We start from the raw sequence: 25,027 nt of genomic DNA on the forward strand, positions 1-25,027 counted from the left end.
CTGGTTACTTTGCATTATTTTTAAATACTCAAGCAGTTGATACACAATTTCACTAGACTGTCTTCTCAGATACTTACTGTGCTTGTGGAAACTATTATCTTCTCGATTTTTAAAATAAACTAATCAGTTCTGAGCCACAAAAACCAACTTTCGACATAGTATGCACGAAGATTTTTCTGAAATTTTCACAACACAGTTGTTCTTCCTCACGAAAGAACATCTCATTTACACCGGATCACCTTTCACAGAATGAAACTTAACTATGCAGACAACCACTGGTCAGAATAAACAAAGTGCTTAAAAATAAACGAAAACCATGAAGTGGTTTCGTTAGATCAGCTGACAAGCAGCTCAACAACTTACCGTTCTGTAATGAAGAAAGTTCTCGTTGCTCACTATTGTATGTTAAAAATGTCGAACCTAGATATCGAAAAAATAAAAAAAATGAATTGCACTGGTATGGATCGAATACTCAATCGTCTATTCACACGAATAGCTTCAGACACCTTTGCACAATTTGGAAAAAAAAAAAAAAAAACTATTTGGCATATAATGTTGAATACTTCTATGAAACAATACTTTTTTAAAGACACCTTATCATAATTTGAAGGAAGTGAGTGAGTTTTTTAAGCAAACACTTATAGGTTTAATTCTCAGTGGCATCTGACTGAGACTTCGGGTTTACGTTATATTCTCTACATAACTGATTTATTATAATAATTCCTAAGATTAACTAAATTACGAAATCCATTGAGTTTAGCCTGTTGTTATTCCATTTGCAGCTTACTTTTGAGTGCGTCGACCTCTCGTCAAGTGCGCAAAGCGTAATAGTCAAAAGCCTATATAATTTGAGAACCAGGGTGAATCCTGACCTGAATATTAACCTGAAAGTGTTCTGAAAGTTTGAGAAGGATTGATCCCTTTGGCAATGCCTAATGTTAACTCCAAGCAGTAGCCGTATTGGAAACCTCAAAGAAAACACACACCACTTTCCATATAAATCTGAACAATTCTTTAAAAGAAAAAAATATATATATTTACTCACCAATTGTGCCTTAAATATTATATTGAAGCTGTTACTTCAAGAACCAATCTGCTGCCCAGTCTTCCTCGGACCACAAATAAAATTTTTAGCAGATATTTTGAGAGAACTTGTTACATTGTTCTAGTTAATAGATTATTCATTAATAAACTATTTGATTACTGAAGCTCAGAACCAATGCACTTCTTTTAGGTTTCATTGCCAGTCGGCTATTTTTAACCGACTTATAAAAGAAGAGGTTCTGAATATGATCTGTACGTGTATGTTTGTATGTATATATGCAGGGTGCGAATTACCGGGGGGGATGAGGAGGATTTCCCCCCTCAATCACATTTTGTTCCCCCCCAAAGAAGTAAGCTGAAGTATCCGCACCGGGGATGCTCGCTTTCCCCCTCAAACTATGCTTAGTATAACTTCAAATTTCACTGATTTTTGTTATTTCTTGTAAATTTAATCTTCTAGCTGTATTTCGAAATTATCGATGTAAACTGTTCAGTTTTGGTCATTTCTACTTACCACCTAATTACCCACTATTTTCAACGTTGTTTAGTAGAACTATATTATTATGACTACGGTTGTTACTTGCAACTGTACCTTCGTACCCTTCAGTTCGTCATCGTTTGTGAATTTGAATGTATTAATTGCATATAACAAAGCCACATATAGATTTATAAATGTTCTTAGCGGTTGGCCAAGAAGAAGTAAACAAATAGCTTCTTCTACCATACTTGGCGAAGTTCGGATATGTCATATTCATCCTCTATATTTGTATCGATTACACTAGTTAACAAAGGTTTTGTTACATAAAAGGAAATACCTGTTCTTAAAGGAACTTTTGGCGCTGAATTCGAATATGCACTCGGTTTTTCTCCATCACGTACGATTTTCCCTAACAGAGGGATTTTCGGGAAAATCCCTCAAAAATTTCCCTTTTCGTTTATTTTACACCCCAAGATCTTGTCCCCTTGCATATACTAACATAGAAATTATACATAAGTATACTTTGATTCATATTTAACAAACCCTCCAAGTTTCGTAATAATCGCTTTATTCTTTCTAGAGAAATAAATATGTTTGTATGTATACTGTGTGTACTGTTTATTGCACCTTATAGTAATGCTTTCAGATCTCTTTAAGTTGAGGTAAAACGTTTTGCTTTATTACCACAAACACATATATAAAATATAATACAATATAATTTACAAGTGTGACAATTTACAATAAACAATAATACAAATGTACCAAAAGGTCATGAAAAGACAATCAAAACTATCACAATATATGAAACTTCCATTGGGTTACAAAAACGTACACTACTTCCTTCTTTTGTAAGAAATGTTGCATTCTCTAATAAGACCCCAACAATAGTCCCCCATCATTGAAGGATACCATCGTCCCTGGTACCTTTTCTCCATTGCCATTATATCTTGGTGGAATCTTTCCCCCTGTTCGTCGCTGAGAGCACCTAGGTTAGCAGGAAAGAAGCTGAGGTGGGAGTGCAAAAAGTGGATTTTTAAAGACATCCTACAACCCAACTCTTTGTATTTCTGTATCATGTCCTGTACGATTTCTGTATAACTCTCAGCTTTGTTATTGCCCAGAAAGTTGCGCACAACACACTTAAATGCTGTCCAGGCAGCTAGCTCAGCACTGTTTAACTTGCTGTCAAAGCTATCATCAAGCATTAATTTCCTAATTTGGGGACCAATAAACACTCCCGCTGAAATATTAGCATCACTCAGGTTAGGGAACTTATCTCGCAAATACTTGAAACCTTCACCAGATGTGTCCATGGCTTTGACAAAGTTTTTCATAAGTCCTAACTTGATATGAAGTGGCGGTAGTAATATCTTATTAGGATCTACCAAAGGAGCGTATTTGACGTTGCATTCTCCAGGTACGTAATTCACTCTAGGTTCCCATTCCTTCACTTCATAATGTTTGTCATCAGCTCGGCTATCCCATAAACATAAAACACATTGGTACTTCGTGTAACCGCAGTGCAGTCCTAATAAAATACCAACTACCTTGAGATCACAACATATTTGCCAACAAAGATCCTTGTAATTTGTAAGATTTAGCAAAGTTGACATGGTGTCATAGGATTCCTTAATCTTCACTGAGTGCGCAAGTGGTATAGAAGGTTTTTTATGTAAAAGGACAGCTTTAAGGCTGACCTTTGACGCGTCGATAAATAACCTCCATTCTTCTGGAACGTAAGGAATTCCTAGCTCCGCCATCAACCCATTTATATCCGTACATACACACACATTATCTTGCATTGAGAAATAGCTTGAAAATTGAACATGCCTTTTCCTGTACACTGATATGTTCGTTTCTGCATCCAATAAGTTCCACTGTTGGAGCCTTGATCCCAGAAGTTCCACCTCTTGTTTTGTCAGGTGCAAATCACGGACTAGGTCATTAAGTTCACATTGCCGGATGAAATGTGGCTCGCGAACACAGTCAGGGATGAACGTTGGATCCTTGGATGTACATGTTGATGTCGATGGTTCATCGAGGTCATGATCATCATCAGAGTCTTTTGGCCATATCTCTTCCCAGTTGGTAGGGGGCTCGGGAAGTGGAAGTTCATCCCCGTGCGGAATAGGTCTATTGCGGATTTAACGTTGGGATAACATTGTGTATTTGCTTTTTTTAGAATGTCCCTTAACTACTGTGAGACAAAAATAACAATCATCCAGATGGTTGGTGGGTTCTCTCCACACCATTGGTACAGCAAATTTCATGAACCTCCGTTTCCCTTTGGCCCATGCAAGTAAAGTGACGTAGCACGACGCACAAATTATGTTGGGTGCCCAAGTTTTGTCCTGATCTCCCACACGACATCCGAAATATATATAATATGCTAGTTTCACCGATGGCGTAATGGATCTACACTGTCCTTTAACTACAAACTGGCCACACACACAACAAAAACTATTTGGTGAGTTAACACACGAACGCCGTCCTCTTGACGCCATTGTACTGATCACAAACTAAAGTTCTGGTCTTAGTTGGGTATAATGCCGTTAAGATCAAACATGAAAGCACTCTTAGCAGCAAAGACAACTTTGAAAGTGAAGTAGTGTTAAACCACACGTCAATATAAAAATGTACAAAACTCCCTCACCAGGTGTCAAGAACACAAGAAAGAAAGAAATGCGCGGGAGGAGGGGGAAAACGATACCGTAGTGAAAAATTCAGACTGCATTAGTTCATTGTTGTCAACAATGAGTCTGTATTCCATTCTTTCTTTCTTTTGCATTCTGTTACATTTGATAACAAATATTGATAACCATTTCATGAACAAAACGAAAAAACTTGGAGAATTGTATATATATGTATTAAGATATACTGTACGTTTAAAAAAAATATACGTTGGAACCTCGGCTATTCTATTTTAATACACGTTTCTAATTTACAGAGAGCAATACAAGTGTGTTGTTGACTATTGTAAATATTCATTTTTATGTCTGTGTTTGTAGTAATAAAGCAAATCATTTTTACCCCAACTCAGGAGATCTGAAAGCATTACTATCAGGTGCAATAAACAGTGCACACAGTATACATACAAATATATTTATTTCTCTAGAAAGAACAAAGCGATTTTTACGAAACTTTTAGGGTTTATTAAATATAAATCAAGGTATACTTAGGTATAATTTCTATGTTACTATATGTAAGGGGACAGGAGCTAGGGGAATAAAATATCTGAAAAAGGGAAATTTTTGAGGGAATTTCCCGAAAATCCCTGTTACGGGAAAACTGTACGTGATGGAGAGAAACCGAGTGCATATTCGAATTCAGCGCAAAAAGTTCCTTTAAGGTCAGGTGATTTTTCTCATGTAACAAACAAAAAGTTTAAATTTGTTAATTAGTGTTATCATCTTATTTTAATATTTGTTATAACATGTTATTTCATTTTCCAGTGTACTCTTTGTTAGCACATGGTCTTCATTCCCTAGTAGGTTGTGTGTATGCAACTCAAAAGTTGCATTTAATTTGTGATAATTAGCATAGTAATCACTGCTTTTACAGTTTACGGAAATGAACTTTTGAAACTGTACTCAAAATCTGAGATATAGGTATTCTCTCGTAAGTATATGTTAACGTACACGCTGGGGGATACGCTTCTAGTGAGCAGACATGTTAATGAAGGTGATTTTTAGGTGAATAAGCGAATATTTCAAGATTTGTTTCAGCATTTGTTAATACGACTGGTTCTCCGTGTCATTGTCCGTGTCTGTATAAGCATTTCAACTGGAGCGGGTTTTTTTTTTAAGTTAACCCTTCATTTTCCCATCTTTTCGCTGTACAGTTTGCTGTCCACGCAATTAATGTTGTCTGAAAAACTTCAGTGTAAGGTTTTACTTTATTTGAATAACGTAGCCCATAGTGAATCAACTCATCTTCAACCTAACAGTAAAGTAATTTTTAAGTGTTGACTTTCCGTGCCCATCACGGAATCGATATTTGGAGAAAAAAAGTCGTGATGAGCACAGCTTTAGCGGGAAGTAGAAGCACAAGCTCGAAATTTGAATTGAGAGATTTAAAATATTTGGCCTTCGATTTGACCTTGATGTGAGAAATCGGGACCAGCAACAATCCATTTCTTATTTGATAGGCTAATATCTAGATTTTCTTTAAAAAAAAAAAGTCCGGTTTAACTGATAATTTTAGTGGTTTTCACAAGACTGAAGTAGGCTTCTTTTCGCAACCTGTATGTATTAATGCAAAGTGGAAGCTTTCAATATGAGTGGAAAAATTAACATATGCTTGTGATCATGGCTATCGCTCGAGCCAAATTATTAACTAAATAAACCTTAGAGAGCTACGGGGACAAGAGTGAGTACAACATTAAAACACGTTCAGAAAGGTTTAGTGGTGTGTGTGTTTGTCAGACAATATATATGTGCATAGTTATTGTCGGTAGATTTATTAATTAATAAATCTCTTATTTATTACAGATGTCACCCACACAACCCACACACACACACACACACACACACACACATATATATATATATATATATATATATATATGGGGGTAAGGCATTTATTGTCTCATTTTGAAATTTGAACCTTCAGACTATGTCCTTTGGCCTAATTTTATCCCCCCCAATATAAATTATCTGATTCGCACACTGTATATATGTATGGTTGTACGCGATTATCTCGAGAAGTGTTAGTCATATTTCGCTGCTGTTTTCACTAATCGAATAAACTGTTCGCAAGGAAAGTTTATACATAAAAATTTTGAAAAAGTAATAATTAATTTATTATTAAAAATAAAGAATCAAGTAATTCCTGCAACGTCTAATGAGAAAAACTTCCTACAGTATGCTGCATCCATAAATTCAACAAAATAAGGCAGGTTGCGTACAACGAAGATGTAAAAGGACTTTTCGGCTCGGTGCAACGACATTGTGCAAATTTTTCTAAGGATTAGATCGTTGATAATCTCTGTAATCTACGACTTATTAACGAGGAGCAGAAAGTGCTGAAATTGCACAAATTTCCACCGCGACGTTACCAACAACAGAATTCAGGAAATTGTGTGAAATTTTACACCGAAATAAAATGTATGAACGCCTCTCCTTTGTGAGATATACTTGTATTGTGTTCTAATATTTAGAAAGCACCATATATAGAGAGGGGGACGGAGGAACATGTCCCAGCCAATAATTTTTTATATTATGTCTAAATGTAAGATTGCGTGTAAGAAAATAGTTGATCGGAGAAAATAACGCTGAGTTGGGCAACAAATAGACCAGAAGCTTTTTATACACACTACAATAGTCAATTTTACTTTCCTGCTTCTGATGTGATTTCTGTTTTGCTCGATATTAAAAAGGAAACTGCCATGTTACGAAAATGGTGTCGATAGTGAAAGGAATTTCAAAGGCCAAAAGATCAGCAGAAGTCAAAAGGAGCGAGTTCGTCATGAGGAAATACCCTAAGTTTAGGAATTCACAGATAAATTATGAGAAGGCACGTTTGACATTTTTAAAAGCTGTAGATTTTAAATTCCAAGGATTGAAGCTTTAAACGTGAAATGTTTAGAGGGGAGATATATATGATTTAGAGGGGAAGAAATAGAGAATGAGAAGCAAAAGGGTGGGATTACAATTATTATAAACAGATGTACACTCATGTCCAAAATGATTGTCGCATATCTATAACTGTCTTCTTGTAAGAATATAATTTGATAATGATTTTGCAGGGTACTTTTAATACTGATACTATGTGTATAATCGGGAAATGTGTATTTGTGGTAAATTTCATTGGAAAAGAATTATAATCACGAAAATTAGCTTCAGTAAAACAAAATGTTGCTAAATGGACAAGAAAGTTTTATTTTCGTTTCACTGTTCTTATTTAGTACTCTTTTGACATAAAATTTTCCACAGTCATGTCTTTGCCGATTATACACATACTAACGTTATAAGAAATACCGGGCGAATTCGTAACCAATTATATTCCTACAACAATACATTTATAGACATGCGACAATAATTTTGGACATGAGTGTACATATCTCAGAATCTCTTTGAATGTGCACAAAAGTAGGGGTGGATCCAGGACGGACTTCTGGGGACTTCTGTGGGTTGTAATATTGCTACTTAGAGCTACTTTTAAGAGCTCCAAACTTTGGGATGGGTTTTATTTATATATAAAATAAAAAAAGTTTCTTCTTCTGGGGTGTGCAATCGCCCCGATCACCCCCCCCCCCTGAATCCGCCTCTGCACAAAGGAGATACCGGATTGAGAAAGAAAATAGAGTTACCATTAATAGGGAATGATTGAAATTGAATCGCATTCTAGAGATGGAATCGAAACAGTTATATACTATAGTAGACGTAAGCGTGCGATTTGAGGAACCCCGAGATAAGAAAGTTCGTGGAATTAACCATTATTAGTAGACTTCGAAGATGATATCAATGACTACACTGAGATTTTCTATCGAATTTGCCAGTGCACGTCTCGATTATTAGTTATTTTTGTGGTGCGGCATTTTAATGTGAAGATATTTGGTATTTTTTGAACTTTTTAGGGATTTTTTTTTTTTAATCAAGCCTGGACAGATGTAAATCTGGAAGAGGATAATATCCTAGACAAGTAGAGACATGAATTCTATGTTTCACCATCTTTCGATGTTTGTCCAAGACGGAAAGGAAGGCGAGAGGAAAGAAGGGTGAAATTACAATTGTTATAATTAGATGTCCATATCTTGAAATTCCTTGAAGTTAGAGTCATGGAAATTGGTGTTTAGACTTTTAATTTAAAATAATTAAAGATTTGTTGCAGTATTTTTGATGTTTCTCTTAGAAAGGAAGAAAAAAAAAAAAAGGGTGAGAGTTGTAATTGTTATCATAAGATGGCCTATTTCAAAATCCCTTAAGATTAGTTATGTTAGGGATATGGGAATTGCGAGATCGAGCAAATTCAATGGATCTGGGAGTGAAGTTCCAAATTAGCTGAAGGGTACCGGTAGTCTGTAATATGTAGGAAAACTTTAGAATGATTTAGATGAACGGCATTAATAGAAACAAGCTAAATTGTTATATTTTTAATAAATTATACCAGCTTAAGAAACTATTAATGCCGTTTTACAAATGAAAAAACAATTATGGTTTCGCCCAGGATCGAACTGGGGACCTTCTGCGTGTAAAGCAGATGTGATAACCACTACACTACGAAACCACGGCAAGGAAGGCTTTCCCTTCAGTAAACATATGGAAGAAATCTTTTTTCATGTAGGAGCTTGCATTGTGAATCCTTCCCCTTCTCCCGCTCATGGGTGAATGTTGAATGCACGTTGAAGGATGCTCACGCTTAGTTGAAGTACGGACAGTTGTCTTGTTCATTCACTGTAGACACCTAGAGAAATGTGGTATTTCTACAAGAATGTTTCTCGATATAAAGTACATTTTTATGGTAAATATTTCATGACCACTTTGTCATATTATATCCCACCAAAAACATAATTGTCAAAAGTAGAAATAAGTTCTCGTACATCTATCATTTTGTTGGGCCAGGAACAGAATCGAGGCTTGAAACGATGCAAAGTTTCACTGACATTCAAAAATCAGAATATGAAATTTGGAACTTTAGTGCTGAGAGCAACTTGACAGGCAAAAGCCTCTCGAAGTTGACTTGAGATGATTTTGAGTTTAAAGTCCCTTTCAGCAGCGAGGCTATATGAGACAGGACCTACTGATTAACGTGGAATCCGAACTACTTGACCTCGCGCCAGGAATCGAACCCTGATCTCCCACAGAAAAGGCGAGTACACTAACCGCTTAGCCTCGAAGAAGCTCATCTCTTGAAGTGACACTGCATACAATTTGTTTTCAGCACTAAAGTTGCAAGTTTAATTTGTCGATTATCGGACCATAATAATAGTTGGCATTCTTTCAGATTTCCATAATTGAACGCTTCGTGTAAATATTCTTAAACGGTACCTAGTTTTATTGGAATCCGATAGTTGCAATCCTGACATTTTTGCAAGTATTATCTTTACTTATACCAAATACTTATATTTGTGTGGAATTTAAAATTGTTTAGAGGAAATATCCCATTGTATATGTTTGATATTTCTGAGTGACTCAGGTATAAAAGTTTTCATATTTGCAGGAAGGATACTACCTACCCAACACAAGTACATACTGATCATGTGTAAAGAATGTTCCTCGAGGTACATTGGAATGTACATGATAGGTACGTGAATAGAGCAATCATGTGAAATACACATGTAAGGAATAAGGTTACTTCCGCCCAAAAGTACGTGCATGACACATACCGAGGAATGTATCTATTATGTGTATATCACGTACCGTGTATGTACTTGACACATTTACTTGGCATTGGCATGTGCCAGGAATGTACTAGGCATGTCAGTAATGTTCCTTAGGGCAGTGCTATGCAACTGGGGGTGCGAGTACTTAAATACTAAAACCTTAACGCTTCATTTTTACGTTCGAATTTAGAAGCTTGTACTTTTAAAAAAAGCCAAGCAACTAACTCTGAAAATATATGCCCTCCTCCGGCATCTGTGTGGCAATTTAACTATCTAGTAAAATACTACAGTAACATTTACGAGCGACCGAGCTCTAACCTATAATCTTAGCATTCAAACCTTTGATTTACGGTTATTTGTGATTTCACGTTTATAACAAAGACAAATATTTTTAAAAGAGTGTAGTTTAAATAAATTACTGAAATAAATATTTGTCACAAAGTTTATCCTTTTAAATTATTGTTCAAAGGCCTTTGCCTTTAGTAAGCCTTCTCCGAAATACATGCAAATGAATTGTGCTGCCATCTTTGGAGCTCTTTTAAAATACACATATATGTTTCTCGACAATGAGATCTCAGAAACTACAGGCTCTAGAAAGATGACGTTTTCACTGATCGATTGCAAATTTCATGTAGATTGTCCAGTTCTAATTGAATATTTAAAAAACATGGGCACTATTTCTTTAGTACATTTTTACGGGTACATTGGAAGTGTTGAACTTTCAAAAAAATAAAATAAAACATCACATCCTAATCATTACACATTCCAACACCACACTGTTGTATATAGCGGTTGTATATGTCTCCGGCATTTGTTTCATAGCCAAATAATAATGGAAAAGGAAGGATAACCATTTCCTGAAGGATGTCTATATTATCAGGCTGAATTTCTTTAAGGAGTTAGTTTATACTTACACTTACGTCTTCCCGAAAATTTTATTTAACGTCTAGTTTTAACGTACAGGTTTTGAACTAATTCTCTGCTGTGTAACGTCACAATATAACCATCAATGCTAATTTTATGAGGACAATTCTGCCAGTGGGGTTTAGAATGTTACAACCTAGAGAACGCATCAAACGTCAGAAAATTGCAAAATGACACACACAATATATTACAATGTGGCTAAACTCAGAAAGTGGCTATAGAAGTGAAAAGCATATGGCTAAAAAGCCACTATTGGCTCTTTGGAAATTATGTGACTAACGACGTTCTCAAAATGGCCAGATCTCGTCACAAAGTGGCTAAATTGGCAACCCTAGTCGCAATACGAAACTTACGCACAACCATGCCATGGTACATGGGGTATGTGCCATTCACATTCCTCACATTCCAGTGAAGCATGTAAAAGTACCTTTCAAGTGTCAGAAATTCCTCGAAAGGCACGTACCTAGCGACACGTGCTACGCATATGAAATGTACATTTTTCAAGTACCAGGTACGTAAACGGTACATATGGAACTTAAATGGCACGTTCCTAGAATGTACCTGATTGGGTGGGTATAAGTTTATAATCATTCTCACAAGTTAACGTTGTCGTCAACCTGCCCTTGATCTTTCATCCCCACCTTGGGAAGGGAAATTGGAGTTTCTTTCTTTCTTTCTTTTCTTTCTTTTTTTTTAACTTCACTTCCAGCTTATGCCTTTAATTTGTGCAAAATTTCAAGTTTCAATGTTTGCAAGAAGTACCCTATTAGGTATTGAATCATTTCCAGAAGTGACGTAACAATATGCAATGTTTTACTTTAGCCTCTGAACTTCCTCCATGAAGGAGGGAAGTTGATGTTTTCGGACTCTCTCCTTTATTTGTGCATTCGAAGAAATATACATTTTTCATCTCAAAATACATTTGCTCTCGTCTTTGGTGCGAGCACTCCCGGGTTCGATTCCCGGTGGAGGGCACCCGGTCGTAAAAGTATAAAACGCATTTTCAGGCCAGCCACCCTAAATGAGGTTTTCCTGGGTTTTCTTCATTCACAGCAGGCAAATGCCGGGGTGGTTCCTAACTTACAGGACCCAGGCCGCTTTCTTCCTTCCCCAATCCTTTCTTCTTTCCCTTTTCCTGGATAATGTGCTCGTCGAGTGACGTCATTCCTCGAAAACGTGATGGGCTAAATGGCCATAGATGCCGAAAGTCCAGAAATCTAAATTCTAAGTCCTAAATACATTTGGTAACATTGCACGCGCTCAAGGCTAATAAGAGCTTCCGAAGATACTATAAGGCAAGCGACGTATTGGTTGTGGCTTTATGTAAATATTTGTTTTCCAGTTAGGCTATATAGCACACTAAGCTGTATTCCTTCCTCTCTGCCGCTGACCTGTGTTTATAAAAATACTGTTTCTTTTTTTATGTTTTACGTTGGATTTGTTATATTGTGTTTTCAAACAACCAGTTTCTTCAAGTGGTTATATAGTATGTTAACACGACAAAATATATTTAGTTAAAATCTCTCGTTTCCTTCTCTCCAACCCCAGTCCCCCTCTAAAATATATTCTTGACGTCAGTGAGAGACAAATCAGTGAAAGTAGCCAGGTAAATTGATTGTGCTGATTCCAAATTTGAAGTTCGTTTATCTGTGTATTTTCGTTTTCAAAATACTGTCAAGATCACCGAACAAATCTTGGCAACTCCAATGAGAGACAGACCACATGACATTGAAATCTGCTTGGAAAATGGAAGATGCTCCCGAATCTGAAAATTGTCGATAACAAAACTTTCCATTCTTGAGATACAGAACGCTACAGAAATAATATTAGGATCCACAAAGGAAGTAGAAACTACCTTAACTCAATCGAGATATGATATAATACTAAACTATTGCCGTTCCCACTGGCCTAGTAGCCAGCACGCGCTTTAGGTACAAGAGCTCTCAGGCCTAGGATTGATTTCCGGTTAAAGAGATTTGAAAATGTCGAATGCATTACGATGGTTCAGATTCTACTTTAAACTGTAGGTTCATGTCTCATTGCCTCGGTGCTGTACTCTAATCCCACTAATGCTGCAACATCAAAAATTCACCATTCAATTTATTGGGTCACACACACAAATAAAAAGAAAAAATAACGAAAAGAAGAAAGAACTATATAAAGAATCACTATATCTAAACATAAAAGAAGTACTGATTGGCAGACTGATTGATCAACGTCCAGGCTAAACCGTTGAAACTAGATACTTGAAATTTGGACAGGACATAGGATTTGTGATGTAAGGTGCCGTTAAAGAAGAATTTTTCTAAATTCAACGGGAAAGGGGGAGAAAGAGGGTTGACAATTATTATTTTAAATTTTCTACATCTGAATGTTAGAGGTATGAAATTTGGTATACGTGCTTCTAATTTAAAACAATTAGACACTTCTTTCAGCGTTCTTTGATATTTGATTTAGAAAGAAAGAAAATGGGGTGACAATTACAATTATTATAATAAGATGTCCGTATCTCTAAATCCCTTAAGTTTAAATTTATGGAAATTGGCCTTTTAATTTAAACTAATCAAATATGTGTTTCAGCATTGTTTGGTGTTTGCCTTAGAAGGGAAGAAAAACAGGTGGAAATTGTAATTGTTAAAATAACATGGCCATATCTCCAAATCCGTTTATGTTAATAACATGGCAATTAAAGATGTGTTTAAGCATTCTTTAATGTTTACCTTAGAAGGGAAGAAAAAGACAGGGAGAAAAAAAGGGTAGAAGTTGTAATTGTTAAAATATGACCATATCTCAAAATCCCTTGAAAAGTAGACACATGTTAATTAAGTACGTGTTTCAGCGGTTTTTTGTTTGTTTTTCTTACAAGGAAAGAAAAAACGGGTGTGGTTGCAATTGTTATAATAAGATGGCCATATCTGAAATTTTTTTAGGATTAGAGATATCTTAACGATATGACAAGTATAAGATTGGTGACGTTAGGTAGCCCTAAGGAAGGATTTTTACAAAATTTGACGGTGAAGGGTAATTTGAGTTTTTGATTTTATCTTACAAGAAAAGCAATAAAGTCGGGAAGAAAAAGATTGGGTATATAACGGGATGATCATATCTCGAAATCCTTTTAGGTTGTAGACATAAATTTTGTTATTTAGATTTTAAGTTTAAAGGAATTAAAGACATGTTTCAGCGTTTTATAATATTTCCCTTATAAGAGAAGAAAAATGGGCAGGGTTACAATTGTTATAATTACATGACTATATCTCAAAATCCCTTAAGGCTAGAGATATATGAAATTTGGTATTAGGTTTTTAATCTCTTTATATAAAAGAACAAGTCTTGACTGATTGGCTGATCGATCACCAGCCAGGCCAAACTGTTTAAGCTAGAAACATGAAATTTCAATAGCGTAGAGTATTTATGATGTAAGGTCCCACTAAGGCAGGGCGCAAAATTTCAAAGTCAGACGCACTCGCCAATCCAAAAATGATGGTCGCCAATATCTCTCACATACAAATTATGAGAGCTCCCCCTCCCCACACACGGGTTTTGCTTTGACAAAGAAAGAGATTACATCAGGGCATAAAATTTTAAAAACATACAATTAAATTCAAGATAATCAATTTGAACTGGACAACTCATATACGTTAAAAAATATCTTACCTTAAGGCTTTGTGTAACGCTCTGTCTGCACAAAAGTACCAGTTGTCGATTGCAGTTTTCGGATCTAAGTCCTTAAGTGAAGGGCCACTGATGGAAACTGTGAGCAAATCATCCAGTGTGTCAGTCTTAAGTGCATTCTTGTAGGCAGTCTTAACTCTGTTGAAATTGCTGAAGCCTCTCTCACATGAAGCAGTATTCACTGACCAAAATGTGAACGAGGGTGGGAAAGGAGGGGCGAATTACAACGTTGTGAAGACTGCTTCCGATGTCCGTTGTGAAGACTTCACACTCCATGTTTTCTCTCACTCAGTGACAATTATTTTTGTGAGAAACTATGAGTTTAGGCAGAAATCATTTCTACTGAACACTGGTCGCCAGCTCTAAATTTCTAGTCGCCAATGGCGACCTGGCGATCGGAAATGTTGCACCCTGCACTAAGGAAATACTCTTGGAAATCTGATGGTTAGAGGGAAGAAGGGTGACAATTATTATATTAAATTGTCCTTATCTCGAAATCTCTGAATGTTAAACACATAGAATTTGGTATATGAACTTCTCATTTAAAAAAATATACATGTCTTTCAGCATTTTTTAAAAATATTTGATCTAGAAGGGAAGAAAAAGGGAATGAGAGGGAAAAGGCGTTGGAATTACAATTCAGATGTAAGTATCTCAGAGTATCTTAGAATGCGCACAAGGGGTGGGGTGGGGGTACCGGATTGAAAAAGAAAATAGTTATCATCAGGGCCCGGATCTTGTTGACAAAGTCAACTTTTTTCTGTTACGCATATGACAAGGCAAGTTCAAATAAAGACGTTATCCATCAACTCTAGGTTCTAAAAATATAGTTTTTTTAGGGTCAACTTTTGGTCACTTTTTGCTGTTTTGAAATTTCAGGTCATTTTTTAATATTTTAAGGTAACTTTTAGGTCACTTATGGTCTTTTTATTCTTTTTTTCTACATAAGAAAATCTTTAAATAAACACGGTTTACGGATGTGGAAAAGACGAAGTTGAATAATCTCTTTTCTTACTTCCTGACTATTGGAGTGGAAAAACTGCATTCTTAACAAGCTAATGAAAACTAAAGTGTAGCTGGTTAACGAAAGGTGGGGGTTGGTAGGTGGCCAAACAGATAGTTTTGGGTTATTGACCACAAAGAATCTGATCACTGATTAACTAAAAAAAAAAAAAAAAAAAAAAAAAAAATTAGAAGGCGTACAAGGGTTTTAAACAGGTTTTATCTATTATTTTCCTGTAGTCTACACTTGTTAACTTTTATTGTTTAAGAGTGCTTCCTAGTTTCAACTCGGGAGTGAATTGCCGCTTTCAATACTTATAATTCCGTACAATGGACTGATCAATAGAAATAAATGATCAATGGACTGCAACTAACCGAAACAAAACTTTTTGAATATGAGTGAGAAATGTTAATTAAAAATCCAGTGGATATTAAAAAATGTCAATGTTTAATGAAATAAAAGTTTCAGAAAACGTAAGTTTTAAGGTCAATTTTTGTGATTTTTAGGGTCATTTTACAGGAATTTTAGTGTCATTTTATAGGTCACTTTTTAAAACTTTTTAGGTCAACAAGATCCGGGCCCTGGTTATCATTAATAGGGAATGCTTAAAATTGAATCGCATTGTAGAGACGGAATTGAAACAGTATATACTATAGTAGACGTAAGTGTGCAATTTGAGAAATCCCGAGACAAGAGAGAAGGCTCGGGGAATTAACCATTATTAGCAAATAGACTTTGAAAATAATATCGATGATTGAACTGAGATCTTCTACCGAAATCGCGAGTCACATCTTGATTATTAGTTATTTCTGTGGTGTAAGGATTTCAATGTGTAGATGTGTAGAATTTTTAACTATTTAAGGGGATTTTTTGAATCGAGCCTGGACAGATGCAAATCTGAAAGAGGATAATATCTCAAATAAGCGGAGACATGAATTCTATGTAAGGGGGCGCTGTGTCTCAGTGGTAGAACGTTCACCTCCAGTGCTTGGGGTTCTTAGTTCGATCCCAGCTCGCGCCGTGTGGACTTTGTGGTGGACAAACACCGTGCTGGTGGGTTTTTTCGAGGTTCTACCGTTTCCTCCCACTTTCTTCATTTCATTCATCATCACCGTCTCCTTTACCCTAACCGGCATAACCGTGGAACGTAAAACAAAAGATTTCATTTCTCTTTTTTCATGAATTCTGTTTTACCGTCGCTTGATATTTGCCCTACGCGGGAAAAAGAAGGCGGGACGAAAAAAAGGGTGTAATAACAATTGTTATAATTAGATTGAGATATCTCAAGATTCGTTAAGATTAGAGACACAAAATTTGGTATTTAAATTTTTCATTTAAAATAATTAAGTACATGTTTCAGCATTTTCTGATATTTCACCTGCAAGGGAAGAGAAAAGAGTCAGAGTTGCAATTGTTAAAATAAGATAGCCATATCTCAAAATCCCTTGCTGTATATAAATGTTTGGAAAAATTTATTACAATTTTAGATAGTTATTTTTTATTGTTATTATTTATGCTTTATCTTTCATAACTTGGTCTCTGGTGTACTTGAAAATGTTTTTAGCTATTTATTTATTGACTTGTCTGGGTATTATTGAGTTATTAAAACTTTGTATTTTATTGAGGGTTACACAACTATGAGTATTAAAAGGTTATATGACATGTGTTGTAATAGAAGTAACAGTCAGAACGAAGGTAGTAAGAGAGAGAAGGGGAAGTGAATTGAGCTATACATAAACCTATTACTATACAAATTTCTTTTACGAAGTACCATTGCATTTTACTATTGTTTGTGTATATATAATGTATGTTAGTTTAAATGAATGTATTGGTTTTTAAAACTGAATAAAAATAAGAGGGGGTCAAAGTGGTTCCTAAGATGCTTAAATTTTTACCAGCTCTGGGAATACCCCTTTGGGCCTTTATGTTAAAGATATGTTAAATCCGAGGCCAAAGAAATGAGGGGAATGGAAGCGAAGGACTAGTCTTGAATATGCAGGAAAAATTTGGAATGTTTTAGGAAGCAATTTAATGGAAACAAGGCAAATACTTAATTTTAAATAAATTATATCAACTTAAGAAATTATTAATGCCATTTTAAAATGAAAAAGGTGACTATGGTTCCGCCCATGATCGAACTGGGGACCTTCTGCGTGTAAAGCAGACGTGATAACCACTACACTACGAAACCAACATAGCGAAGATTTTCCTTTTTCTAAACATACGGACAAACATTTTTTCCCCTGGAGGATCTTGATTGTGAACTTAAGTATTCCTTCCCTCCCCGCTTTCTCTTCCCCCCTTGGTGGGATAAGGGCTATGCTATGTTATAGCAATACATCAAATAAATTGTTGAATCTTAATAGTGAGAGATACACAATGCAAACGGTGGTACTTTCACATATTGGCAACAGAAGAATGGGAATAGTAGATCACGAACCTCTGCCGCCATTTTGAAATCTGTGTTTTTTGACATGGAAAGATAGTCATGTGATATATAGATTAGGGCAGTGTTGGGTAAGTTACTTGTAAAAATGTAACGCGTTACAAGTTACTTTACTTTCTCTTAAAATGTAACGCGTTAGTAACGCGTTACTTGCCCCCAAAAAGTAACTGTTACTTTACTTCGAAAGTAACGCGTTACTAACGCGTTACTTTTAGGTCCGAAGCTTTAAAGTTGCGAAAAAAATATGACTTCAATTTTCCGTACTACTATTACTACCGCTATTATTATTATTATTATTATTATTATTATTATTATTATTATTATTATTATTATTATTATTATTATTATTATTATTATTATTATTGCACGTTCTGAATCACTTTATGTAAATGCAAGGACAAATTTTTACTTGATATATGAACATTTTCATATAATGTAACATTGATAAAATGCCATACTGCGTTACTCGTAGGGATGGACACCAGCGAGTTTTCTTTGACACTCGATTCGACTAGAAACAGACATCTTTGAGTTCGACCCGACTCGAGCCAAATCCGGTATGTAGTTTCGAGTATATTCTTTAAGTATATTACATAGACAGTATAATTATTATCAATGACACTACTACTACTATAACTTATATTATTATTATTATTATTATTATTATTATTATTATTATTATTATAACACTATATAAAAAGAAAGATAGGCGGTTGATTGCCAAAAAACTAGTTGATTGCCAACTTCGGTAGTCGTGAAGTCTAGGAGTCAAGGACATTGTTCACGAGCTTCTGAATTTGGGTTGAGGGTCTAGGTTGAGTATTCGGGCTCGAGCCAAACTGTTAAAAGTTATAGGGCACTGGCCAAATATCTTCAAAACTGCTCGGCCCGGGTTTAGAATTGTCAACGACTCGAGCAGCTCAGCTCACAGCTCATTCACTATCGACCCGAACCGAGAAGTGAGCCGAGCCAACAGCTCACCCAACCGACTCGGCTTGAGTCCTCGGCTCAGTTGAGTCGAACCGAGCAAATGGCTCATCCCTACCAAGCCAGCTCGAGCCGATGGTTCGCCCCAAGTGAGCCTGCTCGAGCCATCTTCTTAGTTGAGCCGAGCCGAACTGAGCTTGTTATAAAAATCTCTTGTGGTCTCGCTATCGAGACGAGACGAGATGCGAGCCGTGTCCTCTCTCGTGAGCAACACTAAAAGTATTCCATATTACTGTTTAGTTTACATTTCTCATGGCTTTCGTTTTCCAGTGTAATTAGGCCATGATTTCAAGACGACTTAAAACGAACGAGCCATTTATCAAACTCGACTGGACTCGAAACTCGACGCGAAAAACTGAATCGGAACTTGACTCGAGGATATTAGCTTTGACTTGACTCGAAACTCGACTTGAATGCGAGTCGAGTCGAGTTTTAGCTTGACTCATGCTCATCCCTATACGTTAGAAAAAATGGTTGCTTATTATTATTCTGTTAAACTATTATGTAATAATAACAATGTTGTTATGTAAAATCAAAAATAAAGAATGTAGAGAAACATTACACTACTCTATAATCAACGGGACTTATAACGAAATACTTTAGTTTGCATAATATTTACCTGTACCGTGGGCAAAAAGTGTTCATAAATATGTAATATACTTAGTAGAATGTTCATTTTTAAATTAACAGAAAAGAAGAATGTTTTTAATATCTGTAAGAGAGATTATTATGGGATAGTTGTGACTACGTACATGTTATGTGTTGACCTAGTCAAGTGAATTTATGTATTTTACGGTCTTAAAAAGAATATTAAGACATATCAAGCAATAAAGGTGAGACTAGTAATCTTTAAATATCTGAGTTGATTTTGCATTGAAAAAAAGTAATTATCGCTTCGTAATTTATATGTTACAAAACGAACCAGGTTGACGACGCTTTTCTATAGAGTCGTTATAGACTCTAGGATAAGCAAACTGATCTGAAAGAACTCCAATATTACATACCATCAGGAAACTATTTTCTAATAATAAAGTAGGCCTACTCATCAGAACACAGTTTATTCATATTAACACCTTACTGTATTTCACCCTAGTTGTTGATAAATATTTTCCGCAGCGCTTCAGACACTTTACTTTTAAATTCTGTCCACCATAATCCTCAGCTTTTAAGAAATATCTTTCAAATGTTCGAACGGTAAAATATTTTCGTTCTCTATCTTTATAAAAACAACACCAATCAAAGTAAAATAGACTACCGGTATCATTGCACTCTTAGTTCACTCACTGAATGTATTGATTTGGAGCTGTCAAACTCTACGACAAAATCTTCCAGGTGCTTGCAATCAGTACACATGATTTCCCTAAGGCTGTCCTCATCTTCAAAAAGCAGGAAGTGGCACTACGAACTTATCTGTTTCTCTGTGTGTCTGTGACTATCGGTCACTGACATACGTAGTTCATGCTCGATTGTTTCATTTTGAGAAATTCACTTACAGGAAAGAAACATTTGTTTCCGAAAAAATATACAGTAGAGCGTCGATTATCCGAAGTAATTGGGGGACATGGGTGTTCGGAAAACTGGTTTGTTCGGGTAATCGAACTGTACATGTTTATTTGCCAAAAAGAAGTACTGTACAGTAAATTTATTCATAAAAACAGGCATCTCTTTAAGTATTACAAAGTAACGTACAAAGGCAACGCCTTATGAAGGCCCCATTAGAAGCAGTGTTCCGCCAGCGGTGGCTCAGTGCGGCGACTACTGTGGGAAACTTGGTTTGGGAGTGAGGGGGATGATGGACGGTAGGATGGGAGAGCGAGTACACAGTTCGGTTAAGCGGTCGTTTGGTTGACCGACGTTCGGATAATCGACGCTCTACTGTATACATATATTGTAGTTACTCATCCGAAATGTAACGCGAAAAAAGTAACGCAAACTAGGTACGTTACTTAAAAATTTGTAACGCGTTACCGTTACAGTTACTTTGAAAAAAATGTAACGCGTTACTAGGAAACGTTACTTAAAAAGTAACGCGTTACAAGTAACGCGTTACTTGCGTTACGTTACTTCCCAACACTGGATTAGGGCCAGCATGTTCTCAAAAAGTCAATTATGAACTTTAGTGATCGTTCTTATTTGCAAGATTTAGGATCATCTTTATAGTTATTTACGAAAATCTAGGAGACTGATACTCGTATGTTGAAAGTTTGGATTATCATGAAAACACATGTAAGTTACACATATCTACAAGCCAAGAAAACTAATAGTGAAATTAGATATCCGAGTTGTAGCTATATTATTACACTGTTATTTATGACATTACTTCTAATTCGCTTCATATAGTGCCGAAGAGAACTCTTCCTGTCTGGAAGAACCGCTTCCGTATTCCTTTTTTAGTTTTGGTCAAAAACAATGTGGAGTTAATATAGCTACCTTTTGTTAAATAACTTACTTACTAACATAGACCATAACATAATAAAATCTGATAAATTGGAATGCAATTATTATGTACTGTACGTAAATAACTATTTTTGTCACCAGTTGCTATATTTTTCACTCAACTTTCTTTGTCCATCTTCGTTAGCAATAGCAACTTGGGCAGGCGTAGCATGTAATATCTGGATGAATGTGGAATTAATCGAACGTTCATTCATAGGATACTTTCTACTAACAAGTGGCACTCATACGAACTACAGTGCAATTAAATGGTCATATCTCAAAATCTGTTGACGTTAGAGACGCGAAATTTGGTATTTAGAGTTTTCATTTAAAATAATTCTAGACTGCGCAGGAGAAACATTGAAGTAAAATAAAACAAGTTTTAGGAAGCGATTTTTTATTTCACCAACATATTGTGATTATTAAAATGACATGGCCATATCTGAAAATTCCTTCAGAGTAGAGACTCGTTAATTAAGAGTCTTCATCCCTGCGAAATTAAAATACCGCTAATTTTACAGTAATTATGTGATATCTTCAAATAGATAAAAGATAATCGAAATGTGGAACTAGAGCGCCCTAGACAATATTATTTTACATGAGAAACCGTTATCACGACTCACTTATCTGCTTTCGATTTCGAGCCATTTTGAAAATCGGCATTTATTTTCGCGTTTCTAAACAGCTGAAAACGGAAAGCCACTAGGTGACTTGTGATAACGGTACCTCACGCAAAATAATATTGTCTAGGGCGCTCTTGTTCCATATTTCAATTATCTTTTATCTATTTGAAGATATCACATAATTACTGTAAAATTAGCGGTATTTTAATTTCGCCGGGATGAAGACTCTTAAGACGTGTTTCAGTGTATTTGATATTTTTCTTAGACTGAAAGAAACGGTAAGGGTTGTAATTGTTATAATAAAATTCCTGAAGCTTAGAGATATGTCAGGGATATGGGAAGTGCGAGCGAATTCCCCAGTTAGCCGAAGGCTAGTCTTCAATATGCGGGAAAAGTTTGGAATGATATAGGAAAAATGTTAATGAAAAAAAGCCAAATAGTTATATTTTTAATAAATAATACCAACCTTAAAAACTATTAATGCAATTTTACAAATGAAAAAAACAACATGGTTCCGCCCAGGATCGAACTGGGGACCTTCTGCGTGTAAAGCAGACGTGATAACCACTACACTACGAAACCCCCACAAGAAATGTTTTCCCTTTACTAAACACACAAACAAACTTTATGTTTTCATGCAGTATCTTGCATTATGAATCCTTCCCCTCCACTCTTTCATGGGTGAATGCTGCAATAAACGTTGAAGGATTGCCACGCTTAGTTGAAGTACGAACAGTTGTCTTGTTCATTCATTGTAAACGCATAGGGAAACGTAATTCTACAAGGATGTTGAATGATATAAGTAATTTCTTATGGTAAATATTTCATGAATATTTTGTCATATTTTATTCCACATAAAACATAACTGTGAAAAATAGAGTGAAGTTCTTGTATATACATTTATCACTTTGTTGGACCAAAAATAGACTAGAGATTTGAAGCGATGACAAGATTTACTGACATTCGAGAATCGAAATATGAAATTTGCAACTTTAGTGCTAACAACAACTTGCCAGTCACAAATCCTCTCGAAGTAATACTGTATATAATTCGTTTTCAGCACTAAAGTTGCAAATTTAATTTTTCAATTATCGGATCTCAATATCTAACACTTGTGAATGAAGTGAATGAAGCTACAGTCTTTTACGCTAACTTGCCAATGGCCAGCCCCCATTTCAAACATGCCCCATTCACTTTATATTGTGGGTCCAACTAAAAGGTAACGTTGCATTTTCATTTAAGATTGGGCACATAAAGAAAAATGAAATGAAATCTTTAAGTTTTACGTCCCACGCTTATGCCGGTTAGGCTAAAGGAGACGGTGAAGATGAGAAATGAATGAAATGAAGAAAGTGGGAGGAAACGGGAGAACCCCGAGAAAACCCACGAGCACGATGTTCGTCCACCACAAAGTCCACACGGCGCGAGCTGGGATCGAACCAGGGACCCCAAGCACCGGAGGTGAACGCTCTACCACTGAGCCACCAGTGTTGGGTAAGTTACTTGTAAAATTGTAACGCGTTACAAGTTACTTTACATTCTCTTAAAATGTAACGCGTTAGTAACGCGTTACTTGCCCCCAAAAAGTAACTGTTACTTTACTTCGAAAGTAACGCGTTACTTTTAGATCCGAAACTTTAAAAATGTGAAAAAAAATATGACTTCAATTTTCCGTACTACTATTACTACAGCTATTATTATTATTATTATTATTATTATTATTATTATTATTATTATTATTATTATTATTATTATTATTATTAATTATAACAACACTGTATATAAAAATGAAAGATAGGCGGTTTGTATTTGAATACTAAAAAACTAGTTGATTGCCAACCTCGGTAGTCGTGAAGTCTAGGAGTCAAGGACATTGTTCACGAGCTTCTGAATTTGGGTTGAGAGTCTAGGTTGAGTATTCGGGCTCGAGCCAAACACTGTTAAAAGTTATAGGGCACTGGCCAAATATCTCCAAAACTGCTCGGCCTGGGTTTAAAATTGTCAACGACTCAAGCAGCTCGGCTCACAGCTCATTCACTATTCTACCCGAACCGAGAAGTGAGCCGAGCCAACAGCTCACCCAACCATCTCGGCTAGAGCCCTCGGCTCAGTTTAGCCGAACCGAGCAAATGGCTCATCCCTACCAAGCCAGCTTGAGCCGATGGTTCAACCCAAGTGAGCCGGCTCGAGCCATCTTCTCAGTTGAGCCGAGCCGAGCTGAGCTTGTTATAAAAAAGCTCTTGTGGTCTCGCTATCGAGACGAGACGAGATGCGGGCAGTGTTCCCTCTCGTGAGCAACACTAAAAGTATTCCATATTACTGTTTAGCTTACATTTCTCATGGTTTTCGTTTTCCAGTGTATTCAGGCCATGATTTCAAGACGACTTAAAACGAACAAGCCATTTATTAAACTCGACTGGACTCGAAACTCGACGCGAAAAACTGAATCGACTCGGAACTCGACTCGAGGATATTACTCTTGACTTGACTCGAAACTCCACTTTAATTCGAGTCGAGCCGAGTTTTAGCTTGACCCGTGCTCATCCCTATGCGTTAGAAAAAATGGTTGCTTATTATTATTCTGCTAAACTAATTATATAATAATAACAATGTTGTTATGTAAAATTAAAAATACAGAATATAGAGAAACATTACACTACTCTATAATCAACGGGACTCTAGGATAAGCAAACTGATCTGAAAGAACTCCATTATTACATACCATCAGCAAACTATTTTCTAGTAATAAAGTAGGCCTGCTCATCAGAACACAGTTTATTCATATTAACCTCTTAGTGTAAATCGTTAATTATGGCACCCTAGTTGTTAAATATTTTTCGCCTGGGCACTTCAGACACTTTACTTTTAAATTCTGTCCACCATCATCCTCAGCTTTTAAGAAAAAAGTATTCTTTCAAATGTTCGAACGGCAAAATATTTTCGTTCTCCATCTTTATAAAAACAACACCAACCAAAGTAAAATAGACTACCGGTATCATTGCACTCCTAGTTCACTCACTGAATGTATTCATTTGGAGCTGTCAAAATTCTACGACAAAATCTTCCAGGTGCTTGCAATCAGTACACG

The 25,027-nt window shown here is 36.0% G+C and overlaps 3 non-coding genes across 3 annotated transcripts; all 3 read right to left on the reverse strand.

The window, feature by feature from the left end:
• Positions 1 to 8,676: 8,676 nt before the first annotated feature.
• On the reverse strand, positions 8,677 to 8,749 carry TRNAV-UAC (transfer RNA valine (anticodon UAC)). The gene has a single exon. It is a non-coding gene; the product is annotated as a tRNA-Val (tRNA).
• Positions 8,750 to 17,565: 8,816 nt separating this feature from the next.
• TRNAV-UAC (transfer RNA valine (anticodon UAC)) lies at positions 17,566 to 17,638 on the reverse strand. Its single transcript has one exon. It is a non-coding gene; the product is annotated as a tRNA-Val (tRNA).
• A 4,810-nt stretch (positions 17,639 to 22,448) lies between these two features.
• TRNAV-UAC (transfer RNA valine (anticodon UAC)) lies at positions 22,449 to 22,521 on the reverse strand. Its single transcript has one exon. It is a non-coding gene; the product is annotated as a tRNA-Val (tRNA).
• Positions 22,522 to 25,027: the final 2,506 nt, after the last annotated feature.

The sequence above is a fragment of the Thermobia domestica genome, chromosome 13, assembly GCF_964235325.1.
Source record: "Thermobia domestica chromosome 13, izTheDome1.hap1.1, whole genome shotgun sequence".
NCBI lineage: Eukaryota > Metazoa > Arthropoda > Insecta > Zygentoma > Lepismatidae > Thermobia > Thermobia domestica.